Here is a 10,568-nt window from a genome sequence, read left to right on the forward strand (position 1 = left end):
TTGTTGATTAATAATTAGAATAATTAAAAAAATTTCCAAAAAACACAAATTTTGAGTTATTTTGTTAGTAAAAAATCATTTTGTACACTTAACTAAAAGATATTTGTACATACACTGATAGGATATTTTCTCAGCTTTCCAATGAAATCCTTTAAATAACGATATAAAGCATACTTTTTAGATTAGAGTCTTTTAAGCACTTGCAAGTCGGTTACAGGAAAAGTATAGTAATGAAATTACAAAGAAATGAGAAGAGATAGAAATATGACGTCCAAGAACAAATTATGAATTGTCATAAAACCCAACTTTTGGATAATGGATATTGCTATAATCATACTTCATTATTTCGAGAAAATTAGCAAAAACCTCCTCAAAAACACTAACTTTTAACTACTTTACAGCTAAAAGGTAATTAAAACTAATTACTTAAAAGATATCAGAACACCATTGAATAGGAAATTTTCTCACCTTTCGAATGGAACTGAAATATTTAAAATACAAAGTATACTTTTAAAGTTAGAGGTATTTTAAGACAAATAAGTTTTTTACACAAAAAGTTCAATAACTCTGTAACGGTTGAGATTTGATGGTATGTGTAGAACAATTTTTTTCTCCAAATATGGCAGTCTATCACCAACCGAGAGATTCTTAACCATGAACCAAACACCCTCTATAACCCCTTAAAATAATTAGAACATCATGCAATATCGATGTTAACCTTCCAGCAGACGCGCTAGTACGCAGAGTGCGCGCCACTCAGAAAAATAAGCGAAAGCGTCTTTGAACACCAGCGCCTACACGTTCAGTGAGCCATACGCGCGACTTCAAGAGGTCCAGACATACAGCTTTCAACAGGGTATAACTTCTGAACGGGTGATTATAGATAAACGGTTTTTTCTTCGTTTTATAGGTGAAACCCAGTCCTATTAGAATAATTGATTGTATATTTACAGTTTTTTGCCGATAGGAAAGCTACTCGGGTTCGACAACAGGTTAAAATAAAATCAAAATCAGCCATAAGTCTTTACACAGCATTCACAGCTATTTTGTTTCTTCGAAAAAGTTGTGTGTTTTGTAATGATAAAATACACCTTCGAACATTGTTAACGGGAAAAATCAGAAACAAAAAAGTTATAAGTAAAAATAATAATTGTAGGACTTCATCACAGAAAAAAACCTTATAACTTAATAATTGTGAGTGACAGAGACAACATGTCTTCTGCAAAATTTATGAAAATACTCTCCTCTACAACTTTGTTGAAGACGGCCAAGCGCTATCTCTTTCGGTTCAAAAGTTAAATTTTTTATAGCCTACTATGATCAATTTTTTAAAACAACGATGTTGCCAAAAGATGGCGCTTTTTACACACATAAACATAGTAGAATATGTAAAATCGCTAAAATGAACAGTTTTGACTCCAATGAATTAAGTACCTCTAAACGCAATTTTGAGCCACTGTGTAATGTAGCAAGTTAAATCCGCATACAACATCTTTTCGTTTTAGAGGAGTGAGCGTGAGATTTTGAACGTCGCTTCCTGAACGTAACGATTTTATTTTATTTTTGAACTATTTTCTAGAAATCAGTTACAACATTCTTGTAAAATATTTTAAGGTATGCTAACACACTAACACAAATAAAAGAATAATTCATAAAGTAGGGTGTTTTTGTTTTAGTGTTTCGGATTCTCCTCGTCAGTAACTAGCACCAACTGGGTGTCTAGTTAGACGATGTATCTAAGCTAGTACCCAAATTAGCACTAGTTAGACACTAAAATCCAAAAAGTTACACGTCTTGCGTGAACACTAAACCACTGGCTTATACCGAGTGATGTCTCGATAGTATGCACAGAAGTTCTGTTTGCCGACGAAGAATATGAACCGAAACTGTCTTATGGTTTGAAGACCCAAACGCCTGAGATTATGCAAATTCCCAAATGGGAAAATTTTGGACGATACCAAATTTTTTGTGCAGAATAATTCATGCTATATTTCACCCTAAGGAGGAAAAATTGGTAAAAAACCAAAATTTCTCACTAGGGTGAAAGCTTCTGCTCGAACGGGACATCACGTTTGATCAGTCGTTTGATTGAAACACATAGTGTGTTTTAGTTTTAAGGGATTTGCGTCAAGCCGGCGCTAATCTATTCCGACAATGTGTTAGTGTCGGTTTCTGATGAGGCGAAGCCGAAACGCAACATAGTATGAAAGAATAATTCATGTTTTTATAGGATTATGAATGTTTTCGAATCCGGCATAGCGTAAAATCCAACCAAAACCCATATGAATATGATCCATGTTTCTCATTTTTTATTCCTGCATGGATTTTTTTATTTTGTTAAAATTTCATTGATCTATTTTTTCAAGTTGTGGATTGTATTTGTATTTGTACAATTGTAAGATTCTGCCTTTTTTATCTATTTGCATAATTTTATTTTATCCAGCTTTTTACGTTCCTTACTTTTAATTTTTTTCTGTTGCTATCACTATTACTTACTTTAATTTATAGTTTTTTTTCTCTGTTATTGAATTTCATTCGCATTTTTTCGAGAAAATTCTGCTGTCTTAATTTTTTTCTTCTTATTGTTTCATATTTTAATACCCTTCTTTTTTATTTGTTTCTTTTGCCATTCCATCTAATCTTTAGAATTTGTCTATTTACTACATTTATTATTGTCATAGCCTTTTTCTATTTCCTTTTTTATCTTTTTTTTTGCATTTCCAAAAGCAATTTTATTATTCAAATTCATTCCAATTTGTCCTATTGTTTAATTTTTTACCTTTCTCCTATTTTCTTCCTCATTTTCTAGTTTTTAGCTTTCCGTTATCGTAGTTTTATTTTTTCCCATTGTTCATTTAATATAATTTTATTTATTTTTTATACCTTTTCCTTAAGATTTAATTCGTTATTGTTATTTCTTCATGTTTTCCATTTAATCTATTTTGAAAATATTTTTTCTGTTGACCATTTTTCTATACGTTTACATTGAATTTTTTTTATTTTCCTAAAAAAAATATTTGATTTATCTTTTCTTGATACTATGCGCACCTTTTCTTAATTTTACATTTAGTTCGTTGTTTGGATTTATTTCAAATTTCATTTCTAGTGCTTTTTCTATTCTTTATTTATATCAATTTTATTCATTTTTTTCGTGTTGATATCTTCATTTTTGTGTTTCTATAGTATACCATGTTGGCTTTTTTCTACTATTTTTTGTTTTCCATTTTGTCTGTTTGCTCCGTTTTTGTTCAATGCTTTCAATTTTCTTTACTTTTTCGTCTTTTGATCATTTTAATTTTTCAGTTTTTCAAAATTTTCTGGCTCGTCCATTTTTTTAATTTCTCTATGGTTATTTTATTTTTATCTTTTATGCATACTCCTCAAGTTTTATGCATTCTTAATGTTTTATTTATTTTTTCTATTGCTTTAAATATGTCTTGTTTTTAATGTTAAATAAATTTTACTATTCTTGATTTATCGAGTTTTTCAGTTATATGCATTTATTATATTAATGTTTGTATTCTTTTTAGTAGTTTTTTCATTTTTTTTGATTCGAAATTTTTTCCTACTTTCCTATCGATTTTTCATTATTTTCACCATTTGTTCAATAATGTCCGACTTTTTTAATCTTCGCAATATGTTTTTCTAATTTCCTGTTTTCCTTTATCATTTTTTTATAGGTTTTGTTTTGGTTTTTCTCCATTAAATATTTTTTGACAATTGACATTAATTTGTTTATTTGGTTGATTTTGTTGTTTTAGCTCTTTTGTACATTCTTTTAACATTTAGTTTTTTGCCGTTGATTGCCTTTTAGATATTTTTAATTTTTGTAATTACTACATTTTTAATCTTCCATTTCCTTACTTTTATAAATACTATTAACAAAAATGGCGCTTTTCAAAGTCACCAAAACTATCGAAGAGGTATTAAAAACTTCCAAAGTATAAAAAACTCTACGTTTTTTTCCTTCATTGGCACTACAAACAACTAGAGCAAAAAAATGGTACATAAACATAAAATTTCAGTGTATTATACATAATATCAGTGAACTCCAATGGATTTCAAACTTTGACTTTTTTGTACTCAAGCAATACCCAGTGGCCCGTACGTTGGACCCCCGGGCCCGTATTTTCTCTCTGCGGCCCTGCGGTCATGGAATGTTGGACTTGAACACCTTCATCCAGTAGAACCAGTGCGAATGTTTGAACGAATCGAACGACCACCCGATGGTGAATGCGCTCAGTTCCAGCGGTGGTCATCTGGTGGCCGATTGTGACGAACAGTTGATCATTTCGATTACCTTCAATCAGCTGGTCAAAATCAGTGCCATCAAGTTCAAAGCACCGCCTCTCACGGACTGAAAAAAGGTGAGAATCTTTATCAATCAACCAAGCACCATCGATTTCGATATGGCCGAATCGCAAGCTTCGGCGCAGGATCTGGTACTGGGGCAGAAGGATCTTGTGTCAGGATCGCCGATTCCGCTGGACTTCGTTAAATTTCAGAACGTGCAGAATATGCAGCTGTTCGTGAAGGATAACCATTCTGGTGACGAGACGACCATTATCGATCATTTGGCCTTCATCGGGTCACAGATTGCAACGACTAAGATGGATGACTTCCAGCGGGTGGCTGGGAAGAAGGGTGAAAGCCACTAGATTGTTTGAGCAGCCGGGAGAAGGATGGATAGAAGGCGGTGGATAGGTGCGGTGACGAATATGTTTGATCGTATATTTGAAAGGATAAAGATAGTGATGCGCGTTAACTTGATCTTTTTATAAATTGTTCAATAAAATAATGAGTAGGAAAAAATGGCATATTATTTTGATATTGCTCCGGCAGAGAAAAACTCAATCTTATTCATACAAAACCAACGAGCAGTTCGTGATGGCTCAGCTGAATCCGTACAGCTCCGGATTCTGGATCAACTGAAAACGAAAGAGGTTCAGGAAAGCTTCCTGAAACCGGAGGGCACGGATACGGCTACCAAATAGTCAGACTGAGACCGTCGTGATGAATTGTTGACGTATTCTACCTCTATTAAAGCTTTTTTGACGTTGACGGTTTGACGAATAGTACTCGTAAATATTACAAAGATTTTCGTATATAGCAGCGAACAATTCGTTTGCCGAATGAAGCTGTTTCGTAATAAGCCAACGAAGTACGTTTCGTGGTATTCACGAAAAATTCGTAATAAAAAATAAAAATGTTTCAATAGAACTACGAACGATTTATCATATGTACGAAAAAATTCGTATATTTTATGAAAATTGTCTGTACGAAACAAATTCCTGGCGATTTACGAATATATTCTATCAGTGTGTAGTTACGGCACCGTGCGAGGCCCGGAGGGCCGAGCCTCATGTGCCATTCGACTCAGTTCGTCGAAATTGACAAATGTCTGTATGTGTGTTTTCAAAACTCACTCACTTTTCTCAGAGAACCGAATCGCTCAAACTTGATTTCAAATGAAAGGTATAACGCTCCCATAAGCTGCTATTGAATTTTTTGTCGATCGGACTTCCGGTTCCGGAGTTACGGGTTGAAGAGTGCGGTCACCCAGCAAATTCCCATATAAAATGGTATCACCATGATGTCCAAATGGTGTAATACATATTAAAAAGGTTGTAGCATAACTCGGATTTGTGAGTCTAGGTCACTAATGATCATTCTAAGCAGCTTTGACCACATTGGCCACCTTTGACGGTTCTTAATGCCCCCAGGTACTTTCCAAGTTCGTAAGTTAATGTCACACCTTTTTCACAGGGAATTTTTGACCGATTTTTATAAACTTGGTTTCAAATGAAAGATATAATACTCCCATAGACTGTCATTGAATTTCATTCATATATGACATTTGGTTCCTGAGTTACAGGATGGTTTTTGCGGCCACATAGGAATTTCCCATATAAACCGGTACAATCGTAATACTTCAAAGATTAAAAATCCATTTCTATTTGCAAGTCTAGGTCACATCATTTCTATTTGAATATATTGTCCACTATCGACAGGTCCGGAATTCTCGGGTTCTGTACGTATTCCAGAATTAGTCACATCAATTATTCGGTATTGGCTGAACCGATTTTCATAAACCAAATCTCAAAGGAGCGTTTAATATACGGTTGGGGTGTTCCATACTCCATCAACCCTCTCAGAACTTCCCCTCACACCATCTCTTCCTACTCAACCCCCCCCCCCCTCTTTCCCTCCCCTTTGACCTACATTCTCTTCATCCGCCATATACATTTTAGAGAATTTTGTCCTATAGCCATATATTAAAAGTGAATTTGGAGTAGCTGAGCTCAAATTTGATATCGAAAAGATCGGATCAATTCATCTTACAGTGATAAATTGATTTTGTCACGCATTATATTATATAAGTTTTGCCAATAGTTGGTGATAAATACGAATGAGAACATAAACTATCCTATTTCATTATCGTCAATTGGGTTCTTGCGGATTAGATTTCAACGTACTTTAGTTAACTGTAACATATTTTTAGTACAAATTTTATATCAAATGATAGAATCTAACGACATTCTTACTATGACTTTCAGCTATCAACTCGGTATCGTTTGTTGATTTTAATCAACGATTTGATTTAGGCTAGCCTCAATTTGGTTGATTTCGTAACTGTGTTTTCGATTTAGATATAACACTTATCTTTAGAAAAAGCGCATCTTTTATAATATAGCCAAATATTAAAAGCCACCTTTCCTCAACTTATTCGCTACACACTTAATTTGAATTACTGGATGCAGTAAAATTTTGCTGGGGCTGTTCAACCGTTCGGTAATCAATTCAGAAAAACATTTCTGTTACCGAACTCTCCGCAATCCGTTCTCTCCAAACGTCAAAAAATACTGGTCAGTCAGCAGCTTCCTCTGAAAATGGTGACTTGACAGATGATTTGCTCTACCTGTTTTTAAATTTAAATTTAAATGACGAGGTTCGGTAATGTTGGTACAATTTTGTTGAGCAATCAGTCAGTATTTTACTGGATAATGTTTATGTGCCGAAAATTACAGAAGTGCTGATAAATTCAGTGAAAAATATTGCGGGTTTCAAAAAATTATTCGAAAAATTACTGAAAATTGCTAACAAATGAAAACTTTACCGCAATTTTTTAAACAATGTGCTGACAGCTCCGTAAAATATCACTTTACTGTTCAAGTCGTCAACAGATATTACTCTCCGCAAAACTGATCTATCTTTGTCACCAGGCCCGTAGCCAGGATTTTGTTTCGGGAGGGGCTTAAAACTTGTTGCATAAATGTGTTAATTCTGGTGACATGAGATAGTCTCTTGAAACTGAATGTAATTTTGAAATTTTCTTAGTGAAAACAGTTCCAAAACTAAGGCAATTGACGATATGTTGTCCGATACAAGAAATGGTATAGTACATCGACGAATTTTTGCTTTTGAATTTGGTTTTTATTATTAATTTAAAAGCTACCATTCTCACCGTTGGAATTTGCAAACGTGGTCTGGTGGGTGCTCCCATCATATGTACAACCTGAAGCCAACGAAGTGAGGCTGTCCAGCGCCGATTCATACGATATGCGTTACGTCAATTGCCTTGGAACGATCCGCTGAACCTGAACCATACGAAGATTGTTGTCGATTATTAGGACTACACACTTTAGAAGATCGTAGACCCGCGTCGTAAACTACTCTCGTGTCTAAGCTTCTTATGGCTGAATATGATGTTCCCGATCTTCTATCACAAATTAACCTCTACACACCAACCCGTGTCCTTTGTTCTCGAACACTGCTGCACTCTGAAATGCAAAAACACTAACTACGCTGCCAACAACTGATATTAGAAATGACCCGTCGCTTCAACGACATCTTCGACTTCGTCATTAGTTCCGCGCATGCCACTTTAGGTCATTTCATTTTAGCATAGTTGATTAGGACTCAATTATTTAAATACAAATACAGATACAAGAGAATCTCGAAATTCGCTCCAACTCTTCTGATTAGGCAGGCGATTTGTAGATTCGCAGAAACCGCTCAACTTCTATTCAACTCAAATTTATAATAATTTTCAATTTAAATGATGATACATTAATGACTATTTTCAGACAAGTGAGAACAACTAATTATTTATCTATTTAAGTATTCAGATTTTTCACAGATCCTATTCTTTTATGAAATTGATACTTTTTATATCTTTAGACAGGCTTATTTTTCTAGGCAATTTTTCTACTAGATCCTTGAAACTATGGCAAAAGACAGACCAGTAATTTTGTTTGTTGACATGTAAAGATTGTCCAAAAATTACTACTGATTTCTCTACAAAGCATAAATAAGAACTATAGCTGTATTTACCTAGATTAAGCAAATATTATATTTGAGCACACGAAGCTTACAGGTTTCATTTCGGAATTCATGGATTTTTGTACAATAGAAAAGAGATGCTTCAATGAATTAATTTACTAAACTAGCCGGAATTTTATCTACTATAGGACTGTTCACTAATCGAAAGGAAATTCTCTGATTACTGTTATCTTGCAATTTACGTAAATTTTATTAAATGTAACCAGAGCTTAAAAAATTGACATCCCTGCGTGAACTTGAAAGAGAACCGAAATTTAATTCCTGCCCGCCGCGATCAGAGCCACGAAATTTCAAAATCTACCTAAGTTACCTATTTCTGCTTGCATTTACCGAAGCCGAAATTCAGATTCAACGCCTCCCTCATTCATTCACTTTCCAACTGACTAAAATTTCATGCAGAATCGAATGCTTGAGTGCAAAGGAAATATAAATTCATTCACCAACCAAAGCATTCATTTGTTATTATGTCGACAGTTTGAAGGCAAAAGTTGGCATCTTCTACATTTTCAAGCATAAGTGAACTGCATAATATATATCTGATGCACTTTTGCTCAATACTCCTTCTCAGAGCCAGCATAAAAACAAAATTCACTTTGCTTCTGAAACCGAACACGTCCGAACCTGAATGCGTTGCATCGGGAGAACGAATGAAGAGGGAAACGAACCAAACATTTCATTCATCGCAGCGGGCATGAATTGAATTTCGTTTTCTTTCAAGCTCACGCAGAAATGTCATTTTTTTAGGCTCTGGCCGCGATGAATGAAATGTTTGGTTCGTTTCCCTCGTCATTCATTCTCCCGACATAGCGCATTAGGGTTCGCATATGTTCGGTTTCAGAAGCAAACTGAATTTTGTTTCTATGCTAGCTCTAAGAGGGATTATTGAGCGACAATGCACTAGACATAGATTACGTAACTCACTAATGCTCGAACTGCCCACATAATAACAAATGAATGCTTTGGTTGGAGAAGGAATTTATATTTCCTTTGCACGCAAACATTCGATTCTGCATGAAATTTCAGTCAGTTGGAAAGTTGAATGACCGAGGCGTTTAATCTGAATGTCAGTTTCGATAAGCAGAAATAGTTTTTTTTATTCATTTCGTTTATTTGATAGGCACAAATGCGTTAGCTTGGCGGTGCCAAATTCTTTTGTTTTTACATTTTGGATATCTTAAAACTAAGAGGTTACAATGTTGAAATATTTTTTTTACAAAAGAAAAAAAAGTTTACAGCTATCTTAAGACTAGAAATAAGATTCAATATACAAGAGAGGGCCAAAAGATTTTTTCATGAAAAATTTTAAAACATACATTGATATACAAGAGGGGGAGTAATAGTATTTTACGAAATATTTTACAGTTATCTTAAAACTAACAATATAGTTTAGTACACAAAAGGGGGAACAAAAATTTATGAGAAATGTCACACATATCATAAAACTAGGAATACAATTCTATTTACAAGATGGAGGACAAGAGTTTCAATAAAGTGTAAAAATTATAGCTATCTTAAAACTAGGAATACAGAATATTAATTTGATTTTTTTAACGAAAACTTATGCTTGGTCAAGATATTCAGAGGGTGGCTTATTTCCACATCAGTGAAGCAGCAGTTGTATCAAGGACAGGGAGAGAAGGCGTATGGTGACAGGGAAAGAAGAGCTAAACTTGCAACTTTCGCTCAAACGGGGGGGGGGGGGGGGGGGATCAGCGAAACAAATTTGCGTCTCAGTCTAGCAAGTCGTCGAGTACCGGATTTGCGGATGATATTCTTCGGACCCGCGGGGAATCCTTCAAAAGTCATCGGACCTCGAGTCGCTCTCGCTTCAGTTTCCTTCTATGCAGGCGTAGTGGTAAGGGCGACGGCGGTTACATAGTGGCACTCTGGAGCTGATCGGTTCCACAAGGCAGAAGGAAACTCTAAAAACGAGATATAAAAAGAGAGGGGCTAAATCAGCAGAAATAGTTAACTGATTTGGAAATTTCGAAGCACTGAATATATCATTGATGACACCACTAGAATTACTCGAAACTATAAATATGGGTGAGCTAAACAATTTTAGCATCACACTTGCTTCCGACAAATCAAAGAAAACACATCGCACTTGCTTCTCTTGTGCCGAAGAGACTTTCTTTCAGATTTCTATGTTTTAAATTATTGTAATTTATCCAATTTCTGTGAATCTTTTGCAAAATTGCTTGTCAGCGGCAGTTTTCGTGATA

The 10,568-nt window shown here is 34.7% G+C and overlaps 1 pseudogene; it reads left to right on the forward strand.

The window, feature by feature from the left end:
• The first annotated feature begins 4,157 nt into the window (after positions 1-4,157).
• On the forward strand, positions 4,158-4,658 carry LOC131682722 (thioredoxin-like protein 1; annotated as a pseudogene).
• The last annotated feature ends 5,910 nt before the right edge of the window (positions 4,659-10,568 follow it).

This window comes from Topomyia yanbarensis, chromosome 2 (genome assembly GCF_030247195.1).
Source record: "Topomyia yanbarensis strain Yona2022 chromosome 2, ASM3024719v1, whole genome shotgun sequence".
Lineage (NCBI taxonomy): Eukaryota > Metazoa > Arthropoda > Insecta > Diptera > Culicidae > Topomyia > Topomyia yanbarensis.